We start from the raw sequence: 19,718 nt of genomic DNA, 5'->3' as shown, positions 1-19,718 counted from the left end.
GGACTGGCGGAGCGCGAACAGGATCTGCATATTCAGGGACTGTGTCGTCCAGATAGGACGAAATAAAAATATCAGCTGCGGTCGGTTTGTGACGTAGCTTGGTCGGGACTAATGGTGGCGGGAAATTACTGGATGCCTCCGGGGTCGCTTTTGGCAAGCCCTCGGCAAGAAGAGGATACATACCCTTAATAAGGGCATTCCTCTGTCTGTCTCTCTGTTCAGTTTTGACTTGTTCACCTATCTCGATTAATTCTTTTTCTTGGGCTCGCTCTAAGGATTCTCTACTTAATTCTGACTTTCTGATTTCTTTTTCAGTTCTTTTATGAGCTTCTTTGCGCCATAACTCGATGGCATCTTTCTGTGACTGTCTGGCTTTCTTTTTCCATAATGCTTCTTCTACTCGCATGATGCATTCGGCATCCCATGTACCCGATACGGGCCATCTATACTTTTCTTCTAACTGTTTGGTATACTCTACCCATAAATCTAGATACAATATGGCACTTATGCCATGTTTCTGATACATAAAGTGACCTGGACTGTCCCTGGGCGGGACAGGAACTGCTGCTTCCAGCAGACCCTTTCTAGTTTTTAACTGACGTAACTTGGAAAATATGGGCATGACTGAACTGTAATCTAGACACAATACAATACACAATGAACACGATACTTATTCCCCATTCATACCACGACATTGAAATACATGAAAAACATTTAAAATAACAGTTCGAACAGAATACTACCTGGAAATACTGAGAACAGAACACATAAATTTTCTCGAGAACAGAAACTGACTAGAACAGAAACTAGATGCACTGCTGAAACAGTACGAAACTTACCGGTCTCATAAAGAGACACGTCAGGACCCGCATCCACCGAAGTGGGCACTTCGTTTGTGGGACTGTGTACCACCAACCCACAGACCAGAGTCAATTAAATTGACCCTGTCTAGGTACCACCCCAGTAACGGTACTCACCGGGCAGCAAGAACGGAAGGCCTCAGACTGGACTGGACTGCTACGACGACGGACGACGAACTTCGGACTTCGGACTTCAGTTACGGGTGGACCTCCGGATACCTCGGACCTTGGACTCTTGGCTTGGGCTCTGGTCGGGACTCGCCGCGTTCCTCCACCGTCTCGTCTGGATGCTGGACCGCCTCCTCCGTCTCCTCCGTGGGCCTGAGGGATACTTGAGCAGAAATATCTGCCACTGCGCAGAAGAGTTCCGTCACGACTGCAGAGGGTCAGGGGGTCGGCGTGGCTTCACCGACGCGTGGGGAAAGGGCAAGTCCCTATTCGGGCGCCATTATGTGGTAAATAAATAAATAATACCTCTCTTTTTGACTAGACATATATCATAACAGATAGCTCAATAAATAAGAGTCAAGATTCGAGGTAGTAGGAGTTTTGCAGGTTTAATACAGCATAAGGACAGGAACAGGACAACCTGCATAGGAATAGGATGACAGGGCCCAGCAGCTGCTGGGGCTGGATCTGGGATGAGCGCGCTGACTTTTAATAACAATACATGAGCATATATACATAACGCAAACACATAGCATTACATTGCAGTAGGCGTAGCAGTGGGTGGAGCAGAAGGTGTGACGCGTAGCAGTCGCGAAAGATAAGGGCGAAAGTAGGTGTAACGGGGCGTATACATAGACATGTGGTGCAGACGTAACAGGATATGTCATGAATGGGGCGGAAACCATGGAGGGGGCTACCTGAGGAGCCGGGACCTCTAACCTGATCGTGCGCGCAAACTAGCAATGACGTATCACTAGGAGAAGCTGGGGGCTATGAACTCTGTGCTAGGAGCAGAGACTGAAGTCTGGAGAGTCGGAGCGACATGTACCTAAACCCTATCTAGTATCTGATGTTTAGGGAACATGTTGATATGAACTAGAAGTTAGGAGGGGAAAGGCTAACTTGATTCCGAGACTGGACCATGCATTATTCTACATGTAGTGCGTGATGAAGAATATTAAATGACCATTAAATGCAGTATTTCTCTAACATGGAGCCCTGAAGGCTAGACAATGACGGAAACTATTGATGCGATTCAGTAGCTTAGGAATGCAGGGAAGGAGGGCTGAACTGATAACTGGACTCATAACATACTCTTGGCAGACTCAGAGACTGAGCCAGGCTGCACCGGGCACTGAGAGGCAGGAAGTAAGTGAAAGGTCGAGGATACAGGTGGGGGCTGTATCCCTCCTCAGCGAGGCTGCTGGAGACAGGAGCTGAATCTGGTATCCGGGCCCTTTTGAGGCCTAGAAACGGGGACTTTATAATGGAATAACGTGCACACTGAGAAACGTGGCAACGTGGCTTTACATAGGCCTGATATTCGTAGTATTCACGAGGACTGGAAACTGGCATACTAGAGATGGACACAACTGTAATTGCGTCTTTAATCAAACGTGGGGAATAACATATGCATATTTATCATGCACACATAACATATGATGGATGACACGTAGGGACACAGAACATGGCAAAATTTACTTTTCCACATGGTAATAGCCCCAGAGGGGAGAGGAGGGTCCACAAGAGAGAGGTCCCCTGCCGGGTCAAGGCCTGTGATCAGTCGGTCCTCTCACAATCAGATCCCTGAAGAGCTGGCGGACATGAACGCTGAGAGAGTAAGGGAGAGCTGAGGTTGCCACTTCAGCCATGGATGGGAAAAAGGAGGTCTTTGAGAAATTGGCTGCAGAAAGGCCCCTGTAGTAGAAATTCATGGCCCTGGAGGACAATAAAATGCTGTTGGTGCATGAGATGAGCCAGAAAAAACGGGTCCTGCAAACCAGGAGGGTCACAGAGTCGAATCAAGATGGTGGCAGCGACACAGAGGTTCCTAATGGAAGTAAAAGAGTCCACATCCCCAAAGACCTGTGACATTGACAAGTGGTTTGAGTGAGGCCTAAGAGGTAGCTTTGTGCGTGCACAGAAGGAGGATTTGAGGACTAGTGCCTGGGACCATATTCTAGTCACTTGGAGAGATACCCTATTACCCCTAAAGAAAGCTGACCAGATGAGGTATGCCCCCATGAAATAAATCTTTGCTGTCAAGTGTGGTCTAAGCCCAGAGAAATACCACTTGAGATTTAGGGACAGCCAGAAACTGTCTCACCAATCCTTGGTGGATTTGATGTATTACTGTACTCTAGTGAGGGACTAGATGGTTGGGTGAAGGGCAGCAAAGTAGGATGCACTGTACAATCTGTTCATGACAAGGTTTGTGATTATTATTTGATCAGGATTATGATTATTATTTGAGGTGGGTTCTCCTCCAACTAATACTCCAATTTCTTTCTTTCTAGTGACAAAGGATGGGACACTGCGTTGCCATGCACAACCCAGTCAGTGACATGACAAACACTCCCCTGCACTTATGGGCCAGGAGGCAATAAGAAGATGGTGAAATAAAAAGGAGAATACACCGGTAAGGTGGCTATATCTAAAAGACTGAGAGAGCGAACGTTGAAATATACAATCTGTGACCCATAGTTGGCCTCACAAGGCTGTGAAAGAGTGAATAGATAGTGCATATAGTTTTATAAAAATGAGGGGGACACATCAGAAGTCACTAGTACCAACAAGTACAGTGTACAGGCTTTAAATTGGCTCAAAAAACGAGACAACGTTTGAGATGGACAGACACTTTGTATGGGAGACAATAACCAGGCAGGCAACATTGGACATGTGAAAGTTCAGGCCATGGTCAGTATCCACAACGGGGCGTAGACGGATGCACCTGCTCAGAATTACATTCCTGATGAGTTGCAAACGCACTCACCCTGCCAGCCTCACAGTGGTGGGAGTGGATAGTACACCTCAAACCCTATTTTAAGATGACCAGCAGACAGATAAGGTCATCAAGAGGTTTCTACTACTACACAACATAGGTGAGAAAATACTTAACCTATTCTGAACCTTCCCAATACAGGAGAGGATACAAACTATAATGCAGCTGTAGCAGGGCTAGAGGCCCATGGTCGGATATATAGAACTCTCGGTTGCCAAACCACCATGGTGCATGGTGCTAGTAAACTCAACCCTTGCAGTAAATGCTGAGAAACTTCTAAAATAATTTTTTTTTCAATGTTCTCTTAGAGGAGGTGAAGTGTAAGTCTGCTTGAAGATTAAAAGGGAGAGAGTTCCAAGATTTTGCTAAGGCAAGTGAAAAAGTTTGATTGCCAAATTTACAAAGGCGTCTCCGAGACACAGTTGGAAGAAAAGCCTGACAAGAACATACATTTTTTTTTACAAGTGAGTAAATGGAAAATGTATCAGCTAAAACGTCTGGTGTGCATTAGTAGATGGCTCTGCGGCTCTGAGCACAATTGTGAACATATTAAATAAAATCTGTTGGAAGCCTGTGCAAATGAGCCGAAATAATTGAGCTCTTCTTGAGGCATGGGTGATTAATCTGGCTACGGCATGCTGAACCACCTTTAATTGCATCAAGTAGCACTAAATAAATAACAGTTATATGGTGTGTAGACAGGATATCGAGTTGGAAATGTCGATCTACAGAAATATCGAATCCTAAACATCGTGAGTCCGAAATATCGACAGCAAGAATATAGTGGTCAAGAATATTGATTTTAAGGTAAAAAATATTGTTTAAAAAAATATAGAAGTCATTAATTTCGTTTGCAAATATATAGTTGTTTAAAATATCGATTTTTTAATTAGTGTTATGTACTTAAGTATATATTTGAAATGTATGTGATGTATTTTCTTTGTATAAGTATTGTTTATGTATATGTGTTAAATGTTTAGTAGTTATCAATTTTATTTTAATAAAATTTTGCATTTTTTAGTTCAGTAGTGGGTTGTGGGTATATAGGGGAATAGGGTGGAAAGTAATGTAATTATAATAAATAAAAATATATTTTTTATTTATTATTATTTATTTAATTGAGATTTTATATAGTAATTGTGTAATTTTCTGAGGTCCGTGTTGTGGGGTTTGTAAGGGTAAAGGGCTGGAAGTAATTTATTTTTAATTAATAAATAATACGTTGTTAATTAGTATTAATTATTTTATTAAAAATTATTTATGGGAATTGTGTAATTTATTTTGGATTAATGAATAATTAGTTGTTAATTGATATTAAGTAATGTATTGAAAGTTTATTATGGAAATTGTGTAATTAATTTTAGGTGCGGGTTGTGAGGTTTATAGGGGTAATGGATGGGAAGTAATTTATTTTTGATTAATGAATAATTAGTTGTTAATTGATATTAATTAATGTATTGAAACTTTATTATGGAAATTGTGTAAATACTTTTAGGTGGGGGTTGGGGGTTTATAGGGGTAAAGGGTGGGAAGTAATTTATGTTTAATTGATTAATAATTAGTTGTTAATAAATATTAATTAATTAATAGTAAATTAGTTCTAGAAATTGTGTAATTCATTTTAGGTGAGGATTGTGGGGATTATAGGGGTAAAGGATGGGAAGTAATTTATGTTTAATTAATTATTAATTAGTTGAGCATTAACATTAATTAATTAATTAATTGATATTTAATTAGGGTAATTGTTCATATTTGTTTGTGTGTGGGTTTTACTTTTATAGGTGTAAAGGGTGGGGAGTAAATTAATTTTACTTACTTTATAATTAGTTGTTAAATACTGTTAGTTTTTTAATTGAATATAAGTTTTAATTGTGTAATTAATTTTTTTACAGTTTAATTTTAGCTGTGGTTTGTGGGGTCATGGGTAAAGTGTGAGAAATGTATTAATTAATATGAGTTTTAATTTGTTTTTTAATTAATAATATTTCTTTAATTGGTCATTAATTATGTTAATTATTCAAGTACATCTTTTTCAATTTAGATGTGTGTTGTAAATTGTGAGGCGTTATAGGGTAGGAAATAAAAAAAGTTAATTAATGTAATAAATAATGTTTTTGTTTCTAAATAATTTCTAATTATAATCTATTCTTCTGTGGTGCCGCTGGTACCTGGCTCCTCCTCCTCTCGCTGCTCCGGGTGTCTTACAGTTTTCTGAGTCTCTTGTGGGGACGCGTTTGTTTCTTGACCACAGAGATACACTGTTGCCATATTGTTGTGAGGCCCGGATGACTTCAAGGACTGACGCACTTAGGGGCCAGAGCCGCGAGTGTTGTTTTTCCCGCCAGCTGATCCTTATCTTCAGGGCCGGGCTCCTGCTGCGTGGGGCGCGGTTGTTTCTTGACCGCAGAGATACACTGTTGCCATAATGTTGCGTGGCCCAGAGGACTTTATAGACCGACGCGCTTAGCGGTCGGAGCCGCTAGTGTTGGTTTTCCCGCCAGCTGATCCTTATCCTCAGGGACAGGCTCCCGCAGCGCGGGACGCACGTGGGCGAAGCCCAGGCCAAGGGCGGGCCCGTCTGTGCCCATCCGAGACTGTTTGAGGCTAGGCTGGGCCACAGCTCTTTATTTTTCGACAGTGAGATTCTGGGACTATTTATAACTCTGTATTGAAGCTGTCCCCGCTGAACTTATTATTCCACTGTTATCTTTGCCGACCCTCATCATGAACAAGTGGAAAACAGGCACTGGACAAAGTGTGGCAGGGACACTTGATCCTTTCCTATTAAGGGCAGAATCAGCTCTCATCCACGAAATCAAACTCACGAGCACAGATTATCCTTAGAGCCTCTGCCCCTTCTGACTAGACCTGTCTTAGTCCCTGGAGATCCTTCAATTTCAAACAGTCAAGATCTGTTGTCCCCACGAACTAGCTCTGTTCATCACGTTATCAGGGCCAGAGATAGTCTCCCCCATATCCTCTGAGTTAGAACATAGTACAAACAGCCCCAATGTAGCTACCAGAGCGCGAAAAAATAAAGAATGGCATGAAACTACCTATGAACCACCACACAAAAAAAGGAAGGGGCGAGGTCCTCAGAAGCAAACCAAATTAGCTCCAAAAGTGATTGGGAGGAAGGTTAGGCCTATTACTATTGATCATGATTTAGGTAAGTGGCCTTCTACGTCTTCTATGTTTGCGTTACGCACTGTGCCAGAAATGACACCAGACAGCGTACAAGAAAAAGAATACTGGGTAGACTAGAGACTCTACTCTCAGTCCTATTGTATCCAATATTACAGAAATTAGCCACCGTGGAAGCTAGGATAAGCAAATTAGAGGCCCATTTTGTGAAAGTAACGCCAGTATCTGCCCAAACCTTAGAACTGATATGCCCTGTAATAATAGGCGGGCAGACCACTCGGAGTATTTCTTCTAGGGGACAGGTCAATACTCCAAACAACGCAACTAATACTATTGCCAGTACAGTCAATACCCCCGCTAAAACATCTGGCCAAGTGGGGCACCATCGCCGACATAGGACTTCCCCTTGCAGGAATCCCAAAGCAATCGACACGTGCAAAATATTAGCCTAATAGAGGGTCAACATGGACCTACCATGACATCCACACATGTGCCAACTGGGGAGGCCAGATATACTAAAGAACTTCAGAATCCCACCCAAGGAGACCTTAACAAACAAGCATGGAACTTAAATTTACCACCAGAAGCAACCCCTTATACAGTTGTTCTGGCGAATGTCCCACCCTTATCACATGTGTTTGAACATTGGTCCACTCTAAGGAACAAGGCGTTACACCTTCTGACTACTAGGACAGGTATTAATAACGCCCTCTTTTCACATTTTAAAATGGCCAGGAGAATACGGTGGGTGGGCAATTCGGGAAAATCTTTCAGGGGAAACTGTATCGTGCTAACTTTAGTTCTCCCAAATTAGAGCAGGCAATCCTAGAAAGAGGAAGTAACTGGTTTGTCGACCACCAGGATATAAACATATTACCACTGTTTTTTTTATCAACCCCCTATTCCTCGATGGCACACACCTTTGGTAGAGAATAATACAGGGAACAGGTATTCGAGATTTATGGTCCCAGTGCACAATCGGTTTGAAATCTTAGACTCCCTGGAGGATATAGATTGACCCACTGTGGGGACTGTTGTACACCCTACTATGTCTGTTTCTTTGGGCTGCAGGGATGACCTTACAGTTCTTCAGAATAGTAATCCTGTGTTTTCATGCACTGAGAGAAGTAATTGTAGCCCTCTCCTAGTATCAAGCGAGCAGAGGGAAGGCTTGGCGACAACCAACATAAACACGGGTTCCTCAGTCGAACCCTTAGACGATTATCTTAAAGACAATTCAAATATTAACATAGAAGGGTCGTTGTCTAGAAATGGTATTAACAATAAAGTTGCAGTATCTAGTAATCAGGCACTTTGTAACATTGTCTCATGGAACATTTTTGGCTTACGTTCTAAGCTAAACAACCCTGTATGGTGGAATTTTGTTAAAAGATTCAAGATTCTTTGCTTCCAAGAAACATGGAATATCGAGGTAGCCCATATTAATGGATATAGGACATACCACACACCACCAATTGAAGGCCTGAGCAGAAGGGCAAAAGGTAGGCTATGTACCTACATATCTAATAGTTTGAAAGTAAAGAACATTGTAATGTTGGTTAGTGATACATATTACCAAGTGATTGTTCTACACGCTGATGGGAAACGTTGAATCGCTTTAGTTTACTTTTACAATAATATTCCTTCAGACAAAGTTCTAGCCACTCTTAAAAAAAATGGGCAGGGATTTGAAGTCTGCCTGTAACAATAAGGCCAAAGATACACTGATGATTCTGGCAGGGGATTTTAATTGTACTTTGTGTCCTAACACTGATAATAATTCATGTGGTTTTCTAATTGAAGACGGTGCAAGCAACTCTCACTTTAAACATACAGTGATGGGAGAGTTGCTAAAAGAAATTATTGTTAGTTTCGATTTGGGATTTGTAAATGAGTTATGCTCATTCCCTGCTCCTATGCCATGGACTTTTAATGGTAGAGGTCTATATTCTACTATAGATTATATGCTTCTATCTAATAGCTATGCACATAGGCCTCATTCTTTTTTTTTAATGGTAACTCTCTGAGCGATCATTTTACCCTGTGTTTTCCTATTCTATTAACATCAACTGAACATGTTGTTCAAGATAAAGATGACCAGTTGATGGAAGAAATACTCAAGACAGTGCTTGAAAACTTCAATCTTGCATTTGTAATGTGTTTGAGTGAAACAGCTGCTCCAGAATATATTTTATCCTCCTTTCATACAATAACTAACACCATTAAAGAATCAATGATCACTCAGAACCAATGTAAGGCCCGGTCAAGTGGCCGGTTTGATTCCAGGTGTACTATTACATATTCCAAGCTAAACAACGTTCTACATGAGATCCCTAGAAACCAGGAGCGAGTAAGACAGGCCAGAGGGGATTACAAGCAAGCAATTAGAGAAAGAAAAACCACTCTGAAAAATGAAGCATGGGAAGCTCAGCATTAGGCCTCATTATTAAAAGATTCTGTGGCTTTCTGGAAGGCAGTTAAAGCCCCTTTTCTGATGGATGGAGGTGGCCCGTCCATCGAAATTGCCATTACCGAACAACAATGGATTAATCACTTCTCCAAATTATATAATGGTGAGGCAATCCTAGCTGAGCAGGATACTAGTGCCCAAGAGGGATATATCTCACCATCTGTACCTTCTCATATTGATTTGCATTTCACTTTGGAGGAAGTGATTAGGGCACTTTCAGCGAGCCAGAATGGTAAGCCCCAGGCTCAGATGGGGTGCCTTCTGATTTGTATAAATGAAATACCGCTCTGTGGGGTCCATTAATAGTCCAGGTAGTTCACCTTTTATATCAAGTTGGGTGGAATCCATTATTGTCCCAATTTTTAAAAAGGGGGACCGGAAGAATCCCAGATGTTACAGACTAATTTCTTTACTGGACACTGTGACAAAAATAACAGGTCAAATATTACTGGAACGCCTACAGGATTGGGCGGGAGACAATGCGGTTTTATCGGATCTACAATATGGTTTCCGTGCAGTCTTGGGTATGGTAGAACAGAGTCTTGATCTCTCCATTCTAATGGGGGAAATACCTACGGGCAAAACAGGGAAGGCTGTTTTTAGCGTTTGTGGAACTCTCAGCAGCCTTTGACTGCGTAATTCATAGTAAACTCTGGTCAATTTTAGAAGTGATGGGGGTTGACACACAGATTATTTATTTTCTTAAGTGTTTTTATACCGATGCTAAGGCTATGTTATGGTATCAATGGTGAGTGCACCGCCCCATTTCCTATAAAGAGTGGGGTCAGACAAGGTTGTGTCTGGCCCCTTTTCTCTTTAACCTTTATATTAATGGTCTGGGCGATGCACTCCTTAGAGACAATAAAGATTTCCCACAAGTAGCTGGACGTCCAATCCCAGCTCTCTTATACGCTGATGATGCGGTTTTGATGTCTCTTACACAAGTTGGCCTTCAGAAGGTTTTAAATAGTTTTTCTACCTTTATGTCAGACCTTGGACTAACTGTCAATACCAAGAAGACTTTTATTATGAGGTGCGGTTGCAGCATAAATAAGCGTAAGGACATGTTTGCGACAGGGCAGAAGATTGAGGCCGCCAATAGATTTCAGTACCTGGGAATTCTCTTTGACGAAAGAGATACCTGGGGACAGGCAGTCTTAGCTAAAACAATTTGCCCTGCAAAGATCCACAAGTGCCCTTATCAACTTTGCTAAAAAATTGGGTAAGAGACCACCGGTTGAATTGCTTAAAATCTATAAAGCAAAGTGCGTCTCCATAGCAATCTATGGGGCGGGGTCTGGGGCTTTGCTGACAAGCTGCCTATTTAATGGGTGGAAAACACCTTTTTAAGATATGTCCTATCTGTACCGAACAGCACTTCTTCTTCTATCTGCCACGCAGAGCTAAGTCTCCCTTTTATTTCAGACTTAATAAAACTGGAACCTGTTCTTTTATGGCACAGACTCTAGACTAAGGAAGAACCTAGGCTCAATCGAGATATTATTATAGACATTCTAAAACTAGAAGGGGTCCTAAAAATTCTGTGGGTAAGGTATGTCAGAAACTTTTTCCAAGATTTAGGTCACATGGAATATTTTACCAATTCAAGTTGTATAGACATAACAAGGAAGAAATTAAAATGAGAGGGTCTCCGATTACTAGACACGATTAGAGTGTCATCCAGGATTCCGGGATCCTAAAACCCAGTTATGAATAATCAGATGATTTTAACTACTTTTAATATCCAACCCTACTTATCTACAATAGGTTTTCATTGACCCGATTTAGATTGGGGGTAATTCACAGATTGGTTACCTTCCCAAAAATTAATGATTGGGCTCTAGTGCTTTGAAGTGCCCTTGTGACAACCAATCAATACATTCCACAATGTATGTAGTCCTCTTTTGAAAATACTATATTGATATGAGGAAAGTCTGCCTACTCCCCATTTGAAAATAGATGGGGCTTCGACAATGTCGTCCTGCATTTCTCGTTCTACAATTTCTGGACAATGAGCATAGTGTTTTTAGAATTGCTACCTTTTTAAAATACACACTGAATCAAAGGAAACGCATGTTTGTTTAATCATTTTTAAATTGTAATTTGAAATATAAGCAGAATTTTAACGTTTTATCAACTAGTTATGCACATTTTTTTGATTTTTATGTATGAATTGTTGTATTATCAATGTGCTTTTATGATTATTTGATATGATAATCAAATAAAGCTTTCTTGATTGATTGATTGAGTGTCTTGTGACACAGGCTTCCTGTACATCCGGAACACCCCCTTCTCCCGGCTATACTTCTCTTTAATGTCCGTTTCGGTCTGCTCATTGGCTACGGTCAAGCCCACGTGACTGTTCCTGGAGGCCAATACAGGAGGTGCAGCCTCCCGAAATGGCAGCCATGTTGGTAGGATCGCAAACTGCACCAATACACTGACTTTTGCTCTTGGACTTCCATCTGGCTTTGCTGAATTCCCGTGTTTTCTTTGGCCTGTTTCCTTTTGCATGCACAGTTTCTTTGGCTCGCTTATGCATGGTATTAGGTGTCAGGATTTGGTGCTCCTCAGGATCTGGATGATGCAAAAAAGGGTCCACCTCCTGCCATCCCCAAACTCCAACTAAAAGTTACAGAGTCTTAGGGCGATCAAGCGAGGGATAGGAAAGGGTAGGAACAGCAGGGATGAGAACCTGGGGAAAAAAGCAACATAATTGAGAAACAATTGACTACATGCAAGTCTACTCTCATATGATCTCACTAAAGGAATCAGCATACCTTATCCACCAAAGGACCAGCTTACTCTTGTAAGAACTTCAGTCATAACAGAGCGCTCCTATGAATAATTCTTAATAAACACAATGAACATACATTAAGCAAGACCATACATTCAAACTTCACTTTTTTCAATTTCAATTAAATTTACAATAAGCTGGTGGTGAATGGCTGCTGGCTTAATATTACAAAGGACAGCCTTTAAAGTCTGCGCCTTAGTATTTTTAGACTCATTAGGTGGAAAAGGAACCATTATACTATCAAAGGTGTGCATATGGCTCCCCCATAAATGGTTGCAAACTGGTTTCCTGTTAATACAAATATTTTATTTCAAGAGGCATTGCACAGTTATTTGGTCAGAGTTAAATGCATGATTGTGTGCTCTAAGCTGGATCACAGACTAAATAAGTAACAAATAACTTGCAATTTCAGCAGTGGTTGCCCAGGATAGGATGTAAGACTTGTCAGAACATCTAGACTTTCCAATTTGTGAGCCACCTCTCAGAAATAATGAACAACATACTGAGGAGTTCCAAGCCACCTCCAGTTTAACTTTTGCTCTAAAGGTGTAATTGCGATCCCCAATAAGACCAGAAAAGAATAGATACCCATAAGCAGCAACACAAGTGGTGCGCTTATCTCCAATAGTGGTATAGTAAGAGTATCATTCCCCCTAATAAAAACAAGAAAAAAAGCATTGGCAAAGCCAGTCAGCCTGGCTTAGACACCATAATTCTATGTCAGGAATTGAGGCTTCGGATTATGCTTCTCTTTGCTTTACTAGCAGCCAATCAACTTGAAACTACACCACCCTTGAACCCTCACAGCTTCTCCCCAACAATCACTGGGGTTCATGTCTATGTATAAATGTTCATCAGACCAAAGTTCTTCCTCTTTCTTTGCTGCTGCAGCAGCTCAGCTAAGTGCCTTATTCAATCTTTCATTCGTAATGTGCGTCTCTGCATAATTTTCATTTTTGAAAGTACAAGTGTTTGTTTGCATTGATTTCACCTATATAAACATTAATTGGTAATTGTTCTGTCGATCGAGCTCTCGTGGGGGCGTTGCCTCTCGATTGTTTGACCAACGGTGGAGTGGGACTTACACACTCTGCACGTGCAAAAAGAGAGTCCTCTTTTTCTTTCTAATGCTAAGCTCATAAGCGAGGGTGGATCGGGGAAATTTTCCTTTCCAATCGGCTCCTCGCTGCGCCTCTAATTCCAGGTGCCTCTCTGTCCCTTTGAACGCCCGGCAGGCGCAAAAGCATTATAGGGCTCTGCCCTAGGAGAGTTTAGAGTGGCTCCCTCTACCAGAATCTGTACAATAAGTCTTTGGCATAGTTAATAATTAAGAATATTATGATTGAAGATTTTGCTGGTCTGGCTTCCTGGCCTGGAGAGTATCAGACTGTTTCATCCCTTGGGCTTACTCTCCCCCTAAACCTCTTCCAGCCCTCCAGTTGCAGGATGGTGCACTATGCTGAGGAGGGTGATTATGATTATGTGGAGTATGAAGAGGTGTCCTACGAGCACCAACTGGAAGAGCAGTTAGTGAAGGCATTGGATTCACGTATTCAGAACCCTATGAATCGTGCTTTGATTAAGGCTTTGCAACCCTTTACTCAGCCCATGACATATTATGGCAGACGTGTATTGGGGTTTGGATGTGAGTGAATGTATGTATGAATGTGTGTGATTTCTAGAGCATAAACTGTTACTCTAAGGAGGGGGAACAGCCTATACAACGCGGGCATTACCACGCGCTGCCATTACTATGCTGCTTTTACAACGCAAGTCGTTTCAACGACTTGCGCTGGAGTGCGCTGTTGGGCAAGGAATAGTTTAATTTTCTATTCCAACACCTTCCCTCCTGTAACGTGGGCTGGAGTTGGAATAGAAAATTAAACTATTCCACTATCCAGCGCTTACAGCGAAAGTCGTTGTAACGACTTGCGTTGTAAAAACAGCATTGTAAAGGCACGCGTGGTAATAGCCCGCGTTGTACTGTCATACAACCCCAAGGAGTGTCCTGGTGCGGATGCAGAAAAAGGGCTAATCGAGGGGGAATAAGGAAACGGAATCAGGTTTTAGGAAAAAGCCAAGTTTTCAGCTTTTTCCACAATAGGGGGGTAGTTGCAATGCGTCTGAGTCCAGGGGAAATTTGTCCCACAAAAAGGGGCCTAGGAAGGAAAAATATCTACCCCCGGACCTTGCCTTCTTGATCCGCAGACTTTTGGCAACACAGCTGTTTGCAGAGCACAGATCTCTCAGGGGAGTGTAGAACTCAATTCTTGCTCCTAGGTAATCAGGGCCTGTCCCGTATAAGGCTTTATGGGTGAGGAGCAGGATCTTAAAACTGATACTCTTCATGATCGGAAGCCAGTGGAGATCATTGAGAAGCCATGATGCGTGGGAATTATGGGGCTGACAAAATATAGTTTGCGCAGCTGTGTTCTGGACCAGCTGTAGCCTATCAATCAGGTAATCGGGCAGGCTTAGGTATAATGCATTCACATAATCCAGTTATGCTGTGATCAGGGATTGGACCACCTGCTGTCTTGCCATCAGAAACAGGAGATACAGAAACTTTTCAGCATATGAAGCAAAAGAGGTACCCACCACGGTATTGACTTGTGAGCGAAACAAAAGTTGTCCATCAAACTTGATACCTACGTTTTTTACAGAGGAGGTAAAATTAAGTCCAGGGGGAGCATCTGTTGGCCACAAGGACTGCAAAGAAAACTCTGCTTCATGTCCAAAGAAGAGGAGCTCGGTCTTCCCGGCAATGTATTTAAGTTGAATGAATGCCAATGAAAGACTAGGGTGAGGCAGTTTCTAATTTTCTCACCCAGGAAACTCTCGTCTTGCTTCAACATCCTGCGCATGCTACGTAAGATCTTCCGGTGGATCCCCACCGAGACGAGGAAGACGGTCACCCAGGCCCTCGTCACCAGCCGACTGGACTACGGCAACGCCCTCTACGCCGGAACCACCGCCAAGCTCCAGAAGAGACTCCAGCGGATCCAGAACGCCTCGGCCAGACTCATCCTCGACATCCCCCGACGCAGCCACATCTCCGGACACCTGAGAGATCTGCATTGGCTCCCGGTCAACAAGAGAATCACCTTCCGTCTCCTCACCTACGCGCACAAAGCCCTACACGACCAAGGCCCGAGCTACCTCAACAACCGGATCAACTTCTACACTCCCAAGCGCCTCCTCAGATCAACCAGCCACGCCCTCGCCGCCGTCCCCCGCATCCGAAGAGCGACAACAGGAGGAAGGTCCTTCTCCTACCTGGCCGCCAAGACCTGGAACTCACTCCCAACCGACCTGCGCCTGACCCAAGACCACCTCTCCTTCAGGAAGAAGCTCAAGACCTGGCTGTTCAAGCAGTAGCGGCACCCCCCCCCCCCCCACCCAGCGCCTTGAGACCCTACGGGTGAGTAGTGCGCTCTACAAATGACCTGATTGATTGATTGATTGATTGTTATTCTTCCAGGAAAACAGCAATAGGGTCTCATCAGTGTATGATACAATCTTGTCCCCTAGTGATTCTGCCAGGAATGCCAAGGGAGTAAGATACACATTAAACAGTGTAGGTCTCACAGCCGAGCCCTGTGGCACTCCCACCTTAAATTTATGAGGATTGGCTGAGAAGGGAGGGCACCATATCTCTTGTCCTCTCCCATCGAGAAAGGATGCTAGCCAATTCCAGGCCTGCCCCCTAATTCCAACAGACCTGAGACAGGCCAGTAAGGTATAATGAGGGATTGTATCAAATGCAGCTGATATATCTAGCATCACCAGGAGCACCCTACCTTCCGCATCAAGGCTAAGTCTAATGAAATCGATCACCTCAATCATTGCTGTCTCAGTACTGCAGTTGGGGCGAACCCCAGATTGGCTAGTATTTAACAGGTTGTCGGTTTCAAGATAGGAGCAAAACTGCTGGTTTCCGTGTTTTTTGAGGACCTTCAAAAGTGCCGGAAGGAGGGAGATGGGTCTATAACTGGCTGAATTTGTGTAATCAGGCTTTACCCATGATGCTGATTTTAAAGGTTCCTCCTCGGTGGAGGTTCTGTCGCAAATGGCTTCCTCGGCCCATAGGGATCACGGCTATGGGAGCTCATTTTCGCAAGGTGCATTTAAAACCTCCACGATTTCCAACCCTGGGGTGGGGGCTGCATACTCACCTTCACCTTCCCCTTCCTCTGAATTGGAAGATGCCTAAAAAGAGCAACACCCTGCGATCAAACACAAACATAAGGTGCACCATGTCTCATCCAAAGTTCCCATCAGTGAGAATCTACTGTTTGATCTCCAAAATATCATTCATCCAATATTCACTGAGTAGGTGCCATGCATGGAGGCGGCACACTATGTGCAGGATAATATTCACCAGTGTTTTGAGCTTGAGGTGTGCAATACACTACAGTCAGAATGCCTCCGCCCATCTCTCTTGGGCAAGGTAACAGATACCCCTGAACTTGATCCGAATATGGGAACATTTCTGAAGAAATTTGCGAACGATCCTAAGAAAAGGTTGGGCACAGTCAGGCAAGGATGTCAGGACAAGCTATTAGATTTTTACGGGCTCCTCACCAAAATACTGGATTTGGATATCCTGGCTAAGGATACAAACACTCAGTGGGACCCTAATGAGATCTTGGAATGGGCAACACTAACTATGCCCTATCAACCGAAAGGCAAAAATCCTTCCTCATGCGGATTGACCCTCAGTTAGCAGATTTAGCCTCTATGGAGGCAGGCACCTTGGCCAACTGACTACTCTTTGGAGATAAGTTCGTAAAGGACCTGGGCAAACACGTCTACCATTTAAGTCGTAGATAAAGCTCAGACCTCTCTGAAGAAAAAGTCTTCAATAGTGGCCTTTTTGTACAGGCTGGACGCTTTCGAGATTGGGTGCCAGGCAGTGGCTTCTACCAGGCTTCAAGAGGCAATGCACTCAGAAGGCGAGTGGGAGCTCTGTGCTCAAACGTATACCCTGCCCACAATAGTCAGCTGAGGACGTGCCCAAATTGGAGGCTACAATGGAGGAAATAACACCAGCTAAACCACCTATTCAGGTAACGATTTCCCATCTTCAGAGATTATGGTGGGGTGAAGGATTGCATTATTCCTAAGCAATTAGAGATTGCCGACTCAGGATCAGTTGGTGTTACAGACTGTTCAGGGTTTCCACCTAGAGTTTTATTCCTCCCCGCATCAGGGAAAATGAAAGACTCCTCTCCATTTTTCCCAGAGAACAGTTTCATAGATCTAGAAGGGCTCTCGTTATTGCGGAATGGGTCGATAACGGAGACCACCACTCACCTGCACGGTTTCACCAGCACAATATTTTTGGTTCTAAAGAAGGATCAGGGTTTTCATCTGGTTCTAAATCTCAAAGAATTCAATTAGTGGATTGTGTGATGCCGTTTCAAGATGGAGGGTATATACCAGTTACACAATCTTTTGCAAGAGGGAAACTGGATGGTTCATCTCGACCTCAAGGATTCTTATTTAGCTGTCCCTATATTTGTCCCCCTTCGCAGGTTTCTTCAGTTTCAGTGATGCCATCAGTGGTTTGAGTTTATCGCCATGCCATTCGTCCTGTCATCAGCTCCTTGGTGCTTCACCAAGCTTCTTCGGCCAGTTTGATCAATACCTCTGAGAAAGGGGGGGTTCCATTGATCATGTATTTAGATGACATACTGATTATAGTGCAGGACAAAGACTTAGTCCTTCTTTATCTCCCTTAGATGATCCAGCTCCTTCAGGATATGGGGTTTGTCATCAACACAGGGAAATCAATCATGGGTCCCTCTCAGATGATGGGGTTTCTGGGATTCCAGGTGGATTCCATCCTGGCGCAACTCTTGCTACCCTTGGAAAAGCAAATTTCCATCAAGAAAGAGTTGAGGACGGGGTTGTCCTCAAAAATGGACCAAAATATGGACAGCATGGAACACTTACCGGGGGAACATTTGTGAGCCTATACCTGAACATGATGATGACAGTTCTGATGAAGATCCATGAGAAATGTGGGGGAGAGGTGTACGATTTAATGTCTACAGTTTTATTTGCCGCCGGCCGGGCTGCTGTGCGAGGTCTTGCTGAATTATCAAAGCAAATGTATATGATGATTGTCATAATTGCGGTTTTATGTTTTGATTTATCTGCCACTGTATCGAATGCAAATAATAAAAACAGATCTTTAAAAAAATAAAGAAAGAGTTGAGGAGAGTGATTGCCGCTCCAACTATATCATTGAGGATTTTGGTTCGGCTGCTAGGACTGTTGGCATCCTCCATTCAGGTGATTTTTCTGGGTACCCTCCATTATCGGGGACCTACAACGCTTGAAGATAATGCATCTTCACAAGGGTTTGGCTTATTTGGAGTAGATTGTTCTGTTGGAAGAAGCCAGGATGGAGATGTCCTTTTGGTTGGAACATATGGATGCCTGGAATGGCCAGGCCATATTTGCCACAATTACAGAAGTGATAATAGAATCCTATGCCAATCGGTGGGGCTAGGGAGCTCATTGCAGCTCAGTGAAAATGGGAGGCAGGTGGTCCTCGGAGAAACCACATCATCGTATCAACTGCCTGGAGCTCCTAGCGGGCTCTTTTGCGGTTTATACTCTATCCCCAAACAGACCAGGTTGTTGCATCTTGTTAAGGATAGACTAGGTATTAGTGGTCCGCTATATCAATTGGTTAGGTGGGATGAGAGCTTGTCTCCTGGTGGAGATTGCCAAGGACTTTTGGCATTTCTGTATACAACACCATATATTGGTGACGGCAGAATACATTCCAGGCAAGTCCAATGTGGTAGCAGATTGAAACTCTTGATTCCTCTGTGACTCCAGCGACTGGAGGCTTCACCCCAAGATAGTCCGTCTTCTGAATTTACCATTGGGTCCTTGCACGTTAGAACTGTTTGCCTCCTTCCTGAATGCGCAACTTCCACACTTTTACAGTTGGAGACCGGATCTGCTGGCAATCGGTTCGGATGCATTTCTACAGTCATGGTCGACGGGTCTGCTTTATGAATTTCCTCCGTTTGCCATGATTCAGAGGGTCCTTTCACAAGAGAGTCGAATAATGGTGGAATTTGTTCTGATAATTCCTTATTGGAAGGCTTAGTCTTGGTTTCTGGTAGCCATGTTCCTGTCTTGTGTGCCTCTGGTGTGCCTTCCTTCCTTCCTGGATCTTCTCTCTGATCTGATGGGCCTACGCACTGGTGACTCAGGGGCTATTGTCCCTCATGATCTGGAGACTTTCCCGTAATGCTGGCAAGTGCCAGGGGTTTCGCAGGATGCTTTGTTATTCCTGTCACAATCTTGGGCTCCCTCTACACACAAACATTATGAGTCAGCCTGGCATAGATGGGTTGGTTGGTGTAGTGAGCGGGATGTGGATCCCATGGATCCAGAGTCTATATGATTGTTAATTTTCTGTTGGATATTGCTAGTCAGGGTCTGGCTTATGGAATAGTGAACAATTTTCAT

The 19,718-nt window shown here is 43.3% G+C and overlaps 1 long non-coding RNA gene across 1 annotated transcript in view; it reads left to right on the top strand.

Moving 5' to 3' along the window:
• The window catches only part of LOC144780992 (uncharacterized), a 330,868-nt gene that overhangs the window by 250,822 nt on the left and 60,328 nt on the right, over nucleotides 1-19,718 (top strand). The window contains exon 2 of the long non-coding RNA XR_013600855.1: nucleotides 3,326-3,447. This is a non-coding gene — a long non-coding RNA (uncharacterized LOC144780992). The remainder of the gene's footprint in view (nucleotides 1-3,325; nucleotides 3,448-19,718) is intronic.

Source organism: Lissotriton helveticus, chromosome 9 (assembly GCF_964261635.1).
Source record: "Lissotriton helveticus chromosome 9, aLisHel1.1, whole genome shotgun sequence".
In the NCBI taxonomy this organism is placed as follows: domain Eukaryota; kingdom Metazoa; phylum Chordata; class Amphibia; order Caudata; family Salamandridae; genus Lissotriton; species Lissotriton helveticus.
Note: the sequence above shows the minus strand (reverse complement) of the source record. Positions and strands in the feature narration are given on the sequence as shown.